The sequence below is a fragment of the Pleurodeles waltl genome, chromosome 5, assembly GCF_031143425.1.
Source record: "Pleurodeles waltl isolate 20211129_DDA chromosome 5, aPleWal1.hap1.20221129, whole genome shotgun sequence".
NCBI classification, from domain to species: Eukaryota; Metazoa; Chordata; class Amphibia; order Caudata; family Salamandridae; genus Pleurodeles; species Pleurodeles waltl.
This window is the reverse complement of record NC_090444.1, coordinates 330,206,764-330,224,860: the sequence shown is the minus strand read 5'-3', so window position 1 is coordinate 330,224,860 and position 18,097 is coordinate 330,206,764.

Here is an 18,097-nt window from a genome sequence, read left to right as displayed (position 1 = left end):
TGCACTTTTATGCAATAAGAACCCACAGTTTTGCACAAAATATCCACCCAAGTGGAGCATTTCTGCCTCCTCGGGTAAATGTTCAGTATATATTCTACACTACAGCTATGTAATGGACCATGAGGAAATGCCACCAGTGAGCTTATGTGCATTTTGGCAATATAATTGTTTGTGGCTCTCTATCCAGAAATACATTATATCACAACCCCTCCTATAGAGAGGCTTTCCCTGAACTTTCAGTGTAAGGTTTTGCAATTCACTCACTCATATTGTAGGATAGTGCTGGGAAACCTTAATTTTGGGTAGTTATGCACTTTTAAAAAACAAATGGCGAATAGAATAGAAATAGTATCCTCTGTAAGACACATTGAATGTGGTTGTATAATGGAAGCAAAAGAACAAAAAAGACCTACTCATCCAGATGCATTAAAGAGGTTCAAATCAAACATCAACTAATTCTCATAGCATTTAAAATTAGAATCTTCACCTTGACCCTCATATTATTCCCAGTCATCTGCAGTCTGAATTGTTATCACTCATTCCAATGTCAAGGAACCAACCAGAATTGCAGAACTTAAAAATAAAGCCTTCTGTTGGTTCATGCCCAACTTCTTGGGCCTCATTCATGAGGTCTGTGGTGCATGGTGGCCCAGCAGGTGCCTTGCTGCACCACCAAGCATCACTGGGGAAGGGCAGAAGTAAACTATATCTACAAGAAACAGTGCACTTCTGTTCTCTTCCCCTGCGCAGGTGCACAAATTGCTGCCTAGCACCAGCACAGGAACCATTCCCCCATGGTGCAAGGATACCTGAGTTGTGGGGGTGATTGTTTTTGTGCAGGAAGGGGTGTTTTCCTCTTTCTATGTGTGATGCAGAATGTAGCACACATAGAAAGAAGAAAAAATGGGGAGAATTAAAGATATTTCTCCCCCTGCGTAATTCTGACGCCACCCCTGAGGTGCAGTAGGAATCAGATGCATTCCCCGACTTATAAATCTGAGAATGGATCAGATTTCTTTGGGTTCCATGGGTGTTGCGTTGGAACTCTTCAAGCAACACCCATGGAATGCCCCTTTCACGTAGTGTTATGCTTGAATGGGGCCCATATTTACAAGGCCATGCAAAACCACGCAAGGTGGCTTTGCATGGCCTTGTAAATATGGGATGGCACACTGCACCATGGGAGGGTAAAAACGGTGGTGCAGAATGCTGCTAGGGCCTCATAAATGAGGCCCCTTGTTGATAGCAGTTTATTTCAACTTTAGAACTAGAAGTATGCCATCATCGCATCTTAATTTATGAAACCCACAAATGGCTCAAGGGAGATGGCTTACTGGTGCAAGACTTTGAAAGACAGCTTTAAGAATATCCTAAACTGAATCTAATCTCCACTAACAATGAAACTGGTTTTGGATGTTTCAGGGTCATACAACCTATCTTGGGCAAAAATCCTTCTTTTTTTAAGAATAATTCAGCTGGTATCTCCTCAATCTCAGTATTCTAAACTACTGTAAATCATGTATAAACATCTAATCCTGAAATGCTCTCTTAAATGAGATGTAGCTCTAAGATTTCTCAGGCTCAAACATTGACTTGACAATACCTGATAACTAAAGGCATATTTGCCAGGACCATGAAACAAACTACTTGGGATCAATCTCCCTAGTCACAAATGAACCTTTTAATCTTGCCAAAATCATATAATTCTGAAGTGATGTCTTATAATTTTGATCATTCACTCCTGCTTTTATCATTTCCACTTAGACCTTGCCATTCACTATCTGAATTTTGCCATTTTAGAAAAAGACTTTGGCCCTCATTATGACATTGGTGGTAAATTCTGAATACCGTGGCGGTGACTGCCACCAACATATCGCTTGCGGAGGTGAACATCCGTCTGCCAGATTATGACACATACACACAAATCTGACTGAAACAAGCCACAACCACAAAACTGCCAGACCCACTGAATGAATCAACTGTTGGAACTACCACCCATACGATAAGCCACCAAACTAACACCCTCCAAATAATGACCCACGAATCACCACAGCGGACATTCAATGGCGGTAAACCATTGGCGGTGCACACCGCCAATGCGGGAATAGCTAAACAAGTTCAAAACAATACAATATTGGCCAAAACAAAACAAAAAATTGACACAAATACACCCACCCCACACACCCACCAACAGAACTATAAAACACACCCCACAATAACCACAAACCTTTGCAGACACAAGAAGACCTCCACACCTTGCCACGCCAATCCCAAACACAACAACACACATACCAAAACAGCATGGGAGGAGTAAGTCTTGGCAATAGTGCATCCTGAGGGACTCATTGGAGTAGCCAGAGGACGGGACACTGGTGAGTCACCATTAACAACCTATAACACCCCCATACCTGCATGCCATCTCACACCCTCACACTGACTCCCTTCACCCCAATTCACCCCACACAGTGCTTCACCACCCCAATTACCACACCTAAATGTCAACCGCTGTATGCCATACCCACAGAAAGCACATCCTTTCCATCTCTGCATGCACACCAACCACCAATGCATGCACTGCATGGAGAACTACCAATCCCACAATACATCACCATACACAACCAAAGGTCGGAGGACAATACCAATAATATTAGGAAAGCTAGAAATGAGGAATATGTCACAGACAAGTACCCTAACATATCACTTACGTCCCCACAGGTGCCCAAAAGCCAATGTCAGCGGCGAGGAGGTGCCACGGCTACCGAGTCCCCCACCAGAAGATGCCCCCCAGTGATGAAACCAACTCAGGAGGTTGGGATCTGGATGAACTTCATGGCCCATCTGGGAAAACTGGTCAGTCGGCTACCCCATCCCACAGCCAGTCCACTACAGGCCCCCACCTCTGAATCAAACACCACAGCGGCCAGCCAACGCCCCCGACCTCTGTCCCCGGGACACGTAAGTCAGTAGTGTCCCACCTATAGAGGGACCCGAGTTTACACCACACAGGCAAGACAATGAGGGAGCTGGTATCAGTGGGAGTGGGCACACATTTCAGGGGACACAGGCACAGGGGGCCAGCCAGACACAGTCTGAAGACAGCTGTTTGCCAGGGGAGGACAGGCCCAGGGAATCTACTGCCCAGGAGGCACTCTCAAATGTCCTGGGGGCATACCAACAATCACAGGACAGGATGGGTTAGGTGCTCAACATCATGCAGGAGAACCAGCGGCTGCAGGGGGACACCACCAGGAGGTAACGCAACAATTGCAGGCCTTGAATACCACCATGGCCTTCATGGCAGGGGTGCTGGGTGACATGGCCAACATCAGGCGGGAGTACACAGCATACCAGCAGACCCCTACGACTTGCCAGTGTAATGACCAGACCTCCACATCTGCTGCAGCTAGTGGACAGGAGGCTCTGCCACAGGACTCAGAAGTCACCAGCACCCCTCCCCCTGGAGAAGGTGAACCACCCCGCAAAAGTTCCCTGCGACCCAGACAGGCACCAGAGACAGTTTCCAAGACCAAAACCACCACCAGGAAATTAGCCCCCCCAGAATGTCCCTTTTGTGTTCCACTGTGTAACCTTGTTCACTTTGAACTGCCCTTGCTCCTCTTCCTATAGCCCCTTGGACAGTGGACCAGTGCTTCAAACAGACTTGCACACTACACTGGACTTTTCCCAACCATCACCGCACCCTATTGCACTTTGCAATGTATACCAAATTTATAAATAAACACCCTTGAACACAACTTGACTAATAGTGCTTTATCAGAATGAAATGCACAATGTATTGAACTGCATTGAACTGCATGATCCTGTGCAAATGTCCTGTAATGTGTTAATCTATCCTACATATGTCTCAGCAGTCTGCACACATCACAGCATTACAATGTTGTAACCACACCAACACCTGCAATAAGGGAAGGCATAGGTGACAGTCAGTTGGGATGCAAAGGCAGTGACTGGCATTATACTACAGTCACACAGCACATGACTTAAATGGAGAAATATATGGTTTGTCAGTCTTACCTGAGTGTCATTGGAAGTACTGCTGAATGATATGTGTCCTGTTGTCCACATCCTCCTCCTCTGTGTCCTCAGTATCCACTGCTGCCACATGTGCATTGTCACCCCACTCCTCCTGCAGATAGGGCACATAGGGGGTCATTCTGACCTCGGCGGTAAAAGGTGCTTACCGCCGGTCAGAAGACCGCCATAACACCGCCGCGGCCACGGTAAACCGCCACGGTCATTCTGACCCGCAACTTGCAAACCGCCAAAAACCCGACATCCACAAAAGTCCGCCACACCAAAGGTCATCGAAAAAATGGCGATGACCAAACCTCCACCGTCACGCCAACAGAAATACGCCCATACCATTCCGACCCACAAATCCACGCGGTGGTCTTTCAAACGCGGTATTCCATTGGCGGTACTCACCGCCGCGGTCAAAATACACACACACATAGAAAACTCAGCCACATTGGTCAGTTTGAAACACACACACCTGATACACATACTAACACCACTCCCACACACCCAACACAACATAAAACACACACCCACATCACCCACAAACCCCTACGACCCGAAATTATTGACGAAGGCTAGAGAGAGAGCACAGAATAGACAATCCCACAACACAGAGGCACACAACACCATCACCCACACAGAATCCACGCACCAAACACCACACACCACCACACGCACCACACTCATCACCACAAACGCCACCCCACACCTCATCCACACCACCCCATGGCACCCCAAAGACACCCCAGGTTCACTGACGCAAAACTCAGGGTCATGGTCGAGGAAATATTCTGTGTAGAGCCCCAGCTCTTCGGGGCACAGGTGCAGCACACCACAATTGCCAGGAAGATGGAGCTATGGCAAAGGATAGTGGACAGGGTCAACGCGGTGGGACAGCATCCACGCAAACGTGATGAGATAAGGAAGCGCTGGAACGACCTACGGGGGAAGGTGCGTTCCATGGTATCAAGGCACAACATTGCGGTGCAGAAGACTGGCGGCGGACCCCCACCTACTCCCCCAGAATTTACAGCCTGGGAGGAGCACCACAGATCCCACAAGCATTCACCCAAGCAACATCCAGATGCAGACATGCCAACAGTCACTACCACCTCTGTGTCCCCCACCTCCTCATCTCCCTCCTCCCTCCCTGTGACGTCTCCACTCACACCTGCATGCACACCACCATCAGCCAGTACTTCCATCACCAGCACACCCTCCATTACAGTCCGCACACGTGCAGTCACCACCCCCACTGCCATTTACACGTCCCCTGTGTCCTCTCCCAGTGTGTCTGTCACCCCCTCTTCCAAACCACACAAACGCAGGCAGCCACCCACCAACAGCCATCCACCTCACAACAGCCTCCGTCACAAGCACCTGCACCCAAAGACAGCACACTTGACTCTCCTACAACCACATCCTCTTCCTCCACTCCCATACCCACTACACCTACACGTCCCTGTCCTTCCAAAGTGCTTTTCCTTTCCAACCTTGACCTCGTTCCAACCACTGACCCACCCCCTCCATCTGGTAAGTCCATTGGAGTCCACCAGCTCCTAGGGCCGGCGCGACAAGCCTGAAACGGCTGCCACCAAGGACAGTAGACTTGCCCCGTCACCTGCCACATCATCAAAGGGAGGCAAGGCCCACAGAGCTTCAGCGAAGGAGGGCAAGGGCAGCAGGGCGGAGAAGTCAGGCAGCAGGCGAGCTGCCCAGGAGGGCCCCACCAGCCCCATTCCGGTTGTGATGGACGACACCCACGGGCCCAGGACTCCATCACAGGAGGTCCCCGCGACCGCAAGGTCGGATGGCGACTGAGCGGGAAGTCTTGGCCAGGTCTGGCTCCCTAGAAACACAGGACAAGCACCGCTGAACAGGGCCCCGCCGGGAGAAGCACCGCTGAACAGGGCCCCGCCGTGAGAAGCACTGCTGAACAGGGGCCCGCCGGGAGAAGAACTGCTGAGCAGGGGCCCGCCGGTAGAGCCGCTGAACAGGGCCCCGCCGGGAGAAGCACTGCTGAACAGGGCCCCGCCGTGAGAGGCAACGCTGAACAGGGCCCCGCCGTGTGAAGAACCTCTGAACAGGGCCCCGCCGTGACAAGAACGGCTGAACAGGGGCCCGCCGTGACAAGAAACGCTGAACAGGGCCCCGCCGTGAGAAGCACCACTGAACAGGGGCCCGCCGTGACAAGAACCGCTGAACAGGGGCCCGTCGTGACAAGAACCTCTGAACAGGAGCCCGCAGTGAGAAGCACCGCTGAACAGGGGCCCGCCCTGACAAGAACCGCTGAACAGGGGCCCGCCGTGACAAGAACCGCTCCGCTGGGCTCTTCATCTCGAGCGCCGCTCCGCTGGGCCCTTCCTGTCAAGCACCGCTCCGCTGGGCCCTTCATCTCGAGCACCGCTCCGCTGGGCCCTTCATCTCAAGCACCGCTCCGCTGGGCCCTTCATCTCAAGCACCGCTCCGCTGGGCCCTTCCTTTCAAGCACCGCTCCGCTGGGCCCTTCATCTCAAGCACCGCTCCGCTGGGCCCTTCCTTTCAAGCACCGCTCCGCTTGGCCCTTCATCTCAAGCACCGCTCCGCTGGGCCCTTCCTTTCAAGCACCGCTCCGCTGGACCCTTCATCTCAAGCACCGCTCCGCTGGGCCCTTCCTTTCAAGCACCGCTCCGCTGGGCCCTTCCTTTCAAGCACCGCTCCGCTTGGCCCTTCATCTCAAGCACCGCTCCGCTGGGCCCTTCCTTTCAAGCACCGCTCCGCTGGACCCTAAATCTCAAGCACCGCTCCGCTGGGCCCTTCATCTCAAGCACCGCTCCGCTGGGCCCTTCCTTTCAAGCACCGCTCCGCTTGGCCCTTCATCTCAAGCACCGCTCCGCTGGGCCCTTCCTTTCAAGCACCGCTCCGCTGGACCCTTCATCTCAAGCACCGCTCCGCTGGGCCCTTCCTTTCAAGCACCGCTCCGCTGGGCCCTTCATCTCAAGCACCGCTCCGCTGGGCCCTTCCTTTCAAGCACCGCTCCGCTGGGACCCGCCGTCTCTGCACCGCTCCGCTGGGCCCTTTCTTTCAAGCACCGCTCCGCTGGGCCCCGCCGTCTCTGCACCGCTCCGCTGGGCCCTTCCTGTCAAGCACCGCTCCGCTGGGCCCTTCATCTCAAGCACCGCTCCGCTGGGCTCTTCCTGTCCAGCACTGCTCCGCTGGGCCCTTCATCTCAAGCACCGCTCCGCTGGGCCCCGCCGTCTCTGCACCGCTCCGCTGGGCCCTTCCTTTCAAGCACCGCTCCGATTGGCCCCGCCGTCTCTGCACCGCTCCGCTGGGCCCTTCCTGTCAAGCACCGCTCCGCTGGGCCCTTCCTGTCCAGCACCGCTCCGCTGGGCCCTTCATCTCAAGCACCGCTCCGCTGGCCACCGCCATCTCAAGCACCGCTCCGCTGGCCACCGCCATCTCAAGCACCGCTCCGCTGGGCCCTTCATCTCAAGCACCGCTCCGCTGGGCCCTTCATCTCAAGCACCGCTCCGCTGGGCCCTTCCTGTCCAGCACCGCTCCGCTGGGCCCCGCCGTCTCTGCACCGCTCCGCTGGGCCCTTCCTTTCAAGCACCGCTCCGCTGGCCACCGCCGTCTCAAGCACCGCTCTTCTGGGCCCTTCATCTCAAGCACCGCTCCGCTGGGCCCTTCATCTCAAGCACCGCTCCGCTGGGCCCTTCCTTTCAAGCACCGCTCCGCTGGGCCCTTCCTTTCAAGCACCGCTCCGCTGGGCCCCGCCGTCTCTGCACCGCTCCGCTGGGCCCTTCCTTTCAAGCACCGCTCCGCTGGGCCCTTCATCTCAAGCACCGCTCCGCTGGGCCCTTCCTTTCAAGCACCGCTCCGCTGGACCCCGCCGTCTCTGCACCGCTCCGCTGGGCCCTTCCTTTCAAGCACCGCTCCGCTGGGCCCCGCCGTCTCTGCACCGCTCCGCTGGGCCCTTCCTGTCAAGCACCGCTCCGCTGGGCCCTTCATCTCAAGCACCGCTCCGCTGGGGCCTTCCTGTCAAGCACCGCTCCGCTGGGCCCTTCCTGTCAAGCACCGCTCCGCTGGGCCCTTCATCTCAAGCACCGCTCCGCTGGGCCCTTCCTGTCCAGCACCGCTCCGCTGGGCCCTTCATCTCAAGCACCGCTCCGCTGGCCACCGCCGTCTCAAGCACCGCTCCGCTGGGCTCTTCCTGTCATGCACCGCTCCGCTGGGCAACGCCGTCTCAAGCACCGCTGGCCCATTGACAGTGCCGGTTCTGTGTCGAGCAGGGCTTCACGAAGCACTCTGGGCACCATGCCTCCTCCATTAACAGTGGAGTCGGTAATCCATCTGATGGACTGTGGCTTGGCACTTCCCAGGATGGAACAGTGGGCAAGCCACACACTGTAGAGACTTGAGAGACTGTCGCTTTGCACTCCCCAGGATGGCACAGTGGGCAAGCCACCCACTGTAGAGACTTGTGAGACTGTGGCTTTGCACTCCCCAGGATGGGACAGTGGGCATGGGGGCCCCTCGTGGATCTGGCGTCGTGGACTCATGTGGCTGAGGTGCGCCCCCTTCCCTTCCCCCTGAGGTGCCTGTAGTTTTATCATCTGATGCCCCAGCAGTGTTCTCTCCAATGGTATCTGGTCTCCTGTGTGGGCTTTGCCCATGTGTTTGTGCACATTGGCCCACGGACTAGGGAACTTTGACAGAATGGGCAGGACTTATTGCCTATGTATATATTTTTGACTATGTTCATTCCTTATTTTGTATCTTTCATATTGCATATTTCCCATACCTTCAATGGAGCTATTTATACATATATTTTATAGATCATTTTAATTGTGTCTTTGCATTATTCCGGTGGGTTTGGGGGGTGTCACTCTGACTTGTTGCTCTGCATTGGGGTGTAGGTATTTGGGGTGGGGGGGTGGGTGTATGGCGCATGTGTTTGCCCGTAAGCTTTCCTCCTCCCCCCTCCCCTGTGTCGTAGGTGCAGTACTCACCGTTGTCGTCTGCGCCGGCGTTCGTACTCCTGGTAGATGAGCAGGTAGACAATAGCTGGTAGGATGTTTAATTCGGGTTCCATGCTGTCCTCCTTCCTCGTGGAGTGTGTAGAGGTGAGCGTTTTCCCGTTCGTAGTCTGTTTCCGCCGTGTTTTTATCGGCGGGGCTCCCGCTCCGGAAAAGGTGGCGGATTGGTGAGTTGTGATAGGGTGGGCGGTACATTGTCTGCCGCCTGCCTGTTGGCGGTGACCGCCGCGCTGTTTGTCTGTCCCGCCGTGGCGGTCGGAGTGTGAAAGTGGCGTCCTGTGTTGGCGGTTCCCGCCAGGGTCAGAATTCCATTTTTTTGACCGCCTGCCTGTTGGCGGGTTGGCCGCCGCTTTATCACCGACCGCAAGGGTTGGAATGACCCCCATAGTGTCTGAGGGCCAATCTGTGCAGCATGTAGCACACCACAACAATCTTGCAGACCTTCTCAGGGGACGTAGCATAAGGATCCGCCTGTCAGAAGGATGCACCTGAACCTGGCCTTCAAGAGACCAAAGGTGTGTTCAACAATCCTCCTAGTACGCCCATGAGCATCATTGTACCTATTCTCAGCCCCTGTTCTCAGATTTCTAACAGGGCTCAAGAGACAGGACAGGTTTGGGTAGCCAGAGTCACCTGGAAGAATTGAGGGATGTACATTAGCTTTGCACAATGACATGGGGTATGACTCCTGTAGGCATACACAGACATACTCTGTGCTTCTATAGTTGTGCCATCAGCTGTGCGATGCTGCTATTCCTCAGGACAAAGGCATCATGCACAGATCCAGGATACTTGGAAGTGACGTTGGAGATGTACTGGTCAGCACGACACACAATCTGGACATTGAGAGAGTGGAAGCTCTTCCTATTCCTGTACACCTGTTCATTGGCCCTGGGAGGGACTAAGGCAATATGGGTCTCGTCAATGGCCCCAATCACATGTGGTATGTGTCCCATTGCATAGAATCCATCCTTCACAGTGGGCAAATCATCAACCTGGGGGGAATGCGATGTTAGCTGTACATGTGTTTGAGCAAGGCAGCCAAAACCCTTTCCGAGCACAATAGATAACATTGGCTGTGGCATTCCTGCTGGCAATCCCACAGTCACATGGAAAGAACCTGTGGCCAGGAAATGTAGCACTGATAGTACCTGCACAAGAAGGGGAACTACTGTGGTGCAACAGATAGCAGGTAGCAGATCAGACTCCAATTGTGTACACAGCTCTATGTTTGTGGCCCTGTCCAGACAATAAGTGAGCATGATATGCCTGTCCTCTAGTGTAGCCAAGTCCTTAAGGGGTCTGTACATGGGTGCTTGCCTCCTCTTCCTATTCCTCTGCAGTGGTTGGTACCTAAGTGAGCCAAAAGTAACAAGGGTGTGACAACAGGACCTATGGACACACAACATAAGAGTGAACAGAGCATGTATGTGTGTTGGACATTAGAATTCTCTAGGTGTGTACAGTCGATACCATTGATGCACTTTTAAATTCAATAAATTTGTACTAGCAGTAGGAAATGGCAAATGCCTGTCCTGTATGCAGAGACAGGTGGTAGTGACCTACCTCCACCGGCGTTATGCACCATGGCAGAAGTACAATTCCTCATTGGCTAACATGGGTCTCTATGGAACCACACATCATCAATGCTGGAGGTGACTGTGTTCACCGCCGCGGACGTGACCGCCTTTTTCTTCCTACTACTTCACTTGATTCCTGACTCTCCACTATGTGTGCTGCTATGACCTGTGTCTGGAAACTGCCATGGACAATGCAACAGGGAGAGGCTTGTGTATGGGGTCCTAACCCTGTATGGCGGTTGTATGCACCTCCAGACCAACAGGTGAGCACATCATGGCTACGTTGCATGTGACATGGTTGCATGTAGATATATGTGTGTACTGGCAGTGTGTCAATAAGGGGGGTATGGCTGCAGGCAATGTGAATGAAGAGGTACAGGTCATGTGTGTGCTTGATGAGTGGCAAATGCAGTACGTAGGCCATATGTGTGACAGGCTGGATTGTATGGTTCATGGTGTCCTTCTGTCTGTGTTTCCTCTGTAGGTCAGTGCCCATCAGAAGAAGAAGTTGTGGCATGCCATCGCCAAGGACATGCGGATGGAACACCCACTACAGGACACGGTGGGAGGAACTGAGACGCTGGGCCCGTAAGACTGCAGAGGCCCAGCTGGGGATAGCCTCCCAACAAGGGAGGGGTGCACTTTGGAGCCTGACCCACCTAATGGCCCGCATACTGGCGGTGGCCTACCCAGAGCTAGATGGGTGCTTGAGGGCAGAACAGCAGCCACAAGGGGGTGAGTACAGTGTGTGTGATAGTCATCATTTGTTGCTGGCATGGTATTGCCAGTTTAGACATTGCTGCGTGGTTCTGCTTATGTCTGTAGGGTAGTATGCATATTTTGAACTGCTAGGTAGCTAGCATTCCATGGCAGACAGGACTTAGTTGGTCCCAGTAGGTGTGCAGATGGAAGTGTTTGCATCCTACTTGCTGTGGTATCAAGCCAATGGTATGCCACAGTGGTCCATTCTGGCAATTCTTAGTCACACTGAGTGATAGTGATGTGTATGCCATCTGTGCTGTTGGTGCTGTAATTGACCCTGTGTTCCCTTTCTTTCTCCCCCCCTCTCATTTTGTCATCCTGTCCATGTGTGCATTAGCATCATCTGGCGAAGGAGCAGGGGCACCGGCGAGTAAGGGAGCTGCAGCCCACAGGACCCAGGAGTCCATTGACAAGGAGGGGGCCAGTAGGACATAAGGCGAGGGGAGCACCATGTGGGAACAGGAGCTGATACAACTGACTCTGATTCTTCCTCTGATGCAAGATCCCTGGTCGTGGCAGACCTCTCTGGGACCACCCCAGCAACTTCAGCTTCCGCCACCCCAGTACCAGCACCGCCCTCCCGGTAACCCCCCACTGAGTTGTCCATGCCCTCTCATCATGGGAGGGCGGGCATCTCCTTCGCCCCAGGCACCTCAGACCCTGTCCTAGTCAGCCCTGCTGCCCTCAGTGAGGAGGCTATTGACCTCCTAAGATCTATCTCTACAGGGCAGTCAACTACAGGGAATGCAGAATTATTAGGCAAATGAGTATTTTGACCACATCATCCTCTTTATGCATGTTGTCTTACTCCAAGCTGTATAGGCTCGAAAGCCTACTACCAATTAAGCATATTAGGTGATGTGCATCTCTGTAATGAGAAGGGGTGTGGTCTAATGACATCAACACCCTATATCAGGTGTGCATAATTATTAGGCAACTTCCTTTCCTTTGGCAAAATGGGTCAAAAGAAGGACTTGACAGGCTCAGAAAAGTCAAAAATAGTGAGATATCTTGCAGAGGGATGCAGCACTCTTAAAATTGCAAAGCTTCTGAAGCGTGATCATCGAACAATCAAGCGTTTCATTCAAAATAGTCAACAGGGTCGCAAGAAGCGTGTGGAAAAACCAAGGCGCAAAATAACTGCCCATGAACTGAGAAAAGTCAAGCGTGCAGCTGCCACAATGCCACTTGCCACCAGTTTGGCCATATTTCAGAGCTGCAACATCACTGGAGTGCCCAAAAGCACAAGGTGTGCAATACTCAGAGACATGGCCAAGGTAAGAAAGGCTGAAAGACGACCACCACTGAACAAGACACACAAGCTGAAACGTCAAGACTGGGCCAAGAAATATCTCAAGACTGATTTTTCTAAGGTTTTATGGACTGCTGAAATGAGAGTGAGTCTTGATGGGCCAGATGGATGGGCCCGTGGCTGGATTGGTAAAGGGCAGAGAGCTCCAGTCCGACTCAGACGCCAGCAAGGTGGAGGTGGAGTACTGGTTTGGGCTGGTATCATCAAAGATGAGCTTGTGGGGCCTTTTCGGGTTGAGGATGGAGTCAAGCTCAACTCCCAGTCCTACTGCCAGTTCCTGGAAGACACCTTCTTCAAGCAGTGGTACAGGAAGAAGTCTGCATCCTTCAAGAAAAACATGATTTTCATGCAGGACAATGCTCCATCACACGCGTCCAAGTACTCCACAGCGTGGCTGGCAAGAAAGGGTATAAAAGAAGGAAATCTAATGACATGGCCTCCTTGTTCACCTGATCTGAACCCCATTGAGAACCTGTGGTCCATCATCAAATGTGAGATTTACAAGGAGGGAAAACAGTACACCTCTCTGAACAGTGTCTGGGAGGCTGTGGTTGCTGCTGCACGCAATGTTGATGGTGAACAGATCAAAACACTGACAGAATCCATGGATGGCAGGCTTTTGAGTGTCCTTGCAAAGAAAGGTGGCTATATTGGTCACTGATTTGTTTTTGTTTTGTTTTTGAATGTCAGAAATGTATATTTGTGAATGTTGAGATGTTATATTGGTTTCACTGGTAATAATAAATAATTGAAATGGGTATATATTTGTTTTTTGTTAAGTTGCCTAATAATTATGCACACCTGATATAGGGTGTTGATGTCATTAGACCACACCCCTTCTCATTACAGAGATGCACATCACCTAATATGCTTAATTGGTAGTAGGCTTTCGAGCCTATACAGCTTGGAGTAAGACAACATGCATAAAGAGGATGATGTGGTCAAAATACTCATTTGCCTAATAATTCTGCACTCCCTGTATAATGAAGGCCATCCAGTGGCTGCCATCCCAGATGCAGCAATGCAATGCCTTCCTGGAGAGCATTCACAGTGGCATGTTGACCCTACAGAGATCATTTCAGGCTCTGACCTCCAGTCTGATGGCAGCCAGTGTCCCTATTTCTACCATCCCCCCTCCAACTATCTTTTCCCAGTTCCTGTCTCCTCTCTCCCAACCCATCCCATGCACACATTCAGACAAGCATGCAACCAAAACAACAGACAGGACTCGCACAGACAAACATAAGCACCACACTTCAGTCCACAAGCACACACAAGGCCAACACACGGATGCACACACATCAGCTACTGCCTCCATTGTCTCCCCCTCCTCCTCCTCCTCCTCCTTCACAGTCACATCAGCACTCACACCTGCATGGACAGCATTAACAGTCCCAGATCCTGCCACCTGCTCAGCCTTGCCCACAGCCACCTCAACAGCTGACCTGCAGACATTCACCCCACACACAACGTGCACAGTCACCACCATCCCCACCTCATACAGCACACCCACCTCACTTGCAGGCACCACTACAACATCCATCCACACGTCCTGTTTGTCCTCCCCACCCTGTCTGCCCCCTCTAATGACATAAAACGCACCCACTCACACCCCCAACAGTCATCCACCTCACACACACACACTGTCCATGCATTTGCACTCACGTTCAGCACACCTTCTCCTCCTACAACCACTCCCTCTACCTCCACTCTCATACCTCCTCCCATATCCCTCCCCACTGGTCCTAAGAAGTTTTTCCTTTCCTGCCTTGACTTCTTCCCCCCACACCCCTGTCCTGCCCATAAGAGGAAAGTCTCACCCCCAGCCCAGTACCCCAGCTCCAAACCGACTCCTGTTCCTCTCCCTAAGTGTACTCCTGCCACTAAGATTAAGAAGGGTGGCACTCTGGCCCCCATCCCAAGGCCACTCCTCTGCCCCCAAGCTGAAAGGGCAAGGACCTTCCCCCTCCCAGACCCAAGGCCAGGAACCCCCCGGAGAAAAAGAACCCCCCACACCTCCTGTCCCCTGGGGTGCCTTCCTACTGTTACCATGATGCCCCTGCCCAGCGGAATGACTCGGCTGTCAGGAGTCAATTTGGGCCCTTGACATTACCCTGTGGCATTGTGATTCACTTGGACTGGCCCATGGCCCTATCTGTAAATATTTGTATTTACAATCTTGTGGTCACTATACCCAACTTATTACAGTTGTTAGACCAAAGGTATGTGTCCTGGCTTTCTTACCTTCTGGATTTAGTCGGTGTGGGATGTCACTGCAGATGGTCTTGGATGTGTGTATGATGTGTGTTGTGCATGTGTGTGTGTGTCCCTCTCCCCTCTCTCCCTTGTGTGCTAGGCGGCTGTACTCACTATTGTCATCTTCATCGGCATTGGTGCTCCTGTACTGCCATCGCATGGTACAGCATCAGGAAGACTTCCAGTTCTGGTTCCATGGTGGCCGTGGACTCCTCTGTGTCCCTGGAGGTGAGTGTCTCCTTTAATATGATGTGTTTCCGCTAGGCTTTTGGTGTCTTTGCTAACGCCCCGGAAATCCTGGTGGTATGCTATGTCACAATATTGTCTTCCGCCTGCCTGGAGATTGCTAACGCTGTGTTCAGTGATAGTACCACACTGGTGGTTGCGGTGGTACATTGATTGTCTATGGGAGGGATCACCGCCATGGTCATAATTTGGCAGCATTACTGCCAGCCTGGTGGCGGTACTACCGCCATTACGGGCGTGACAGTCAGATGACCGCCAGTGTCATAATGACCACCTTTATGTCCAAATCTGAATGCCTACTTTGTTGGGCTTTCTATCAGTCCTAGGTTTTAAACAGCTGTTAAGAACTTTCACCCATGTGGAAACCTAGATCCTGGTTTTACCCTGCTCTTACCTTGTTTTAGCTTTCCCCCCTTTTTACATGCTTGGATTGACTGACTCCGCTAACTTTCACAAGCCCTTGGCACATAATGAAAACTCATAACTTAAGAGTGGCCTCGTTGTCTTATGCTTTGCCTTCTGCTATTAAAGAGATTTTCTAAATAAACTCAGTACTATGATATTTACTACTTAGAAAGCCATACCCTTGGATCTGTGGTTTACTGAGTTGCCTACAGAATTCAAACACAAGTGCAAAGACTTACAAAACATTTTGAGAACTGTCCCTTTTGAGTCAGGGTCCTTTCTTACTGCTTCTCAGGATTATGTCCTTGCTAATTCTAATGCCCTACCATCTGAGACCACCAAACTATTAGCTCAGTCAATGAATTCTGGTTTGCATGCTGATCTTTTTCATTATATGTTTTTCATAAGCTGTTTACACTGTTGTTTTAGTTATGTCTGATACTTACAATATCTCTCTTAACTCATTCATTGTTCCTACTAAATTGAAACAGCCCCCCCTTCTTAAAAGCCTATACAAGATCTAAATGGTCTCAGCAACTTATGTCCCATCTTTGTATTTGCTTTCATGTCTAAAAAATCCAGAAAAAAGAAGAAACTCACCAAAAGTCCATTTTTGTTGAAGAAAACAAATTCTTAGATCAGTGTGAAACAATGCATTGAAGCCAATGTTTTCCCTTTTGCGGAAATAGAGTGGTAAATCAATGATGAAGGTAGAAGGACAGCATCTGGGGCCTGATCTAGAGTTTGGAAGATGGGTTATACCGTCACGTTTGTGACAGAGTAACCCCATCCGCCAAACTCTAAAGCCACATGGGCCTCAAACAGACAATCAAGTCGGCGGTCTTCCACCTGCCATATTTAGATGTACATGATGGAGTGTACTCCATGGTGCCAGTTGCATCCTGCAGCTGACAGGGCGGACTCCAATACTGACAAGTAGGACCTCCATCACCGTCTTGACAGCGGCATCCCACTAAGCCTAATTAGATCACACAGTTGTGGTGGCGGTGTTTCGGCGGTGAGCCCATGACAGCAGCAAGACATTGTGGGACCTGCGCAGTATAGTACTATGGCTTTGGCCATTGGTTAGATGTAAGTAGCCCACACCTGTTGTCTATTGGACAATTGTGAAAACTTGCAAAACACACTATAAAAGTACTCCATTCCAGACCATGATCCTTTGCCATTCCACTGCAGCAAACCATATAGACCCCCAACATTTTAAGCCAGGAGACATGTTTTATCTTTGCTTTTTTTTCCTCTCCCTCTGTGTTATTTTTTGTTCAATGTGAATTCCTTTCAATACTTTTATTTTTTGGTGCAATATAAATTACAGTGACAAGGAGGGGAAATCCCGGTTTCACAGAGGGAGAGCTGACTGTCAGGGTGGATGAAATAATTAGAGTAGCACCACAATTGTTTGGAGCACAAGTCCAAAACACTACTATTTTCCTGAAAAGGCAAATGTGGTCCAGAATAATAGACTGAGTGAATGCTGTATCTAGCAACCTGCACACACAGGATGAGATTAGGAAGAGGTGGATCGACCTGCTAAGGAGAGTCAATTTCATACCTCCAAGTATCACCTAGATAGCCTGAGGACTGGTGGTGGTTCTTCCAGCTCCACCTTACAACTATTTCCCTGAGAGGAGAAGGTCTTGCAGATCCTACATCCTGAAGGGTTGACTGGAATCCTTGATGGAGTATGATAAGTTGAACTTAGCAATGCCTCAACAATCACAAATGGAGATCTGTGCTTAAGTTAGACATTTAGAATATCTCAACATCCTTAGAAAAACAGCTATAACTTAACTCAACTACACAAAAGATCTTCTTTGATACCAATTATTAGCCTCATGGTTGATCCTCTTCCATTACAAGTGTAGAATATGAGTAGTAAGATTGGGTCATGGGACCTGTGGATTATCCCTTGCAGTTGCTCATTCCCTTGTGTACTATCAATATATGTTGTTTTCCAAAATATAGGCCATAAACTCCTTCCATTTGTGCAGGAAGGTATAGTGCCTGTAAGTGGTATTCTGTCCTAGTCATAACATACCCATATGCATGTATATGTTGTAAATGTGTGTTCATCTCCACTACAGTCATTAAAACAGATATGTGCACCTCATTTTTAAAAAGGTATTCTATGCTGTTAATAAATGACTACAACTACGATGATGTCCTGTTTTTTTAATCTGCAGAAACTATAGTGCTGTGTAATTTTGCTCCACATGTGCACACATCTCAACAAATTGTACATTACACAGTCACCATGTCAAGCTATGGTTTAAACTGTCAGTTGTTGTGTATCTCAAGCATGTTGACGCAGTCTCATAACTACATTGACGTGATGTAAATGCTCGCATATTTCATGGTCTTCTGCCTCCAAGATTTTCTACATTGTAATGTGGCATGCTGAATAAAAGTAGTATTCCCACACAATTTAGACTTCATTGTCCATATGATGACCAATG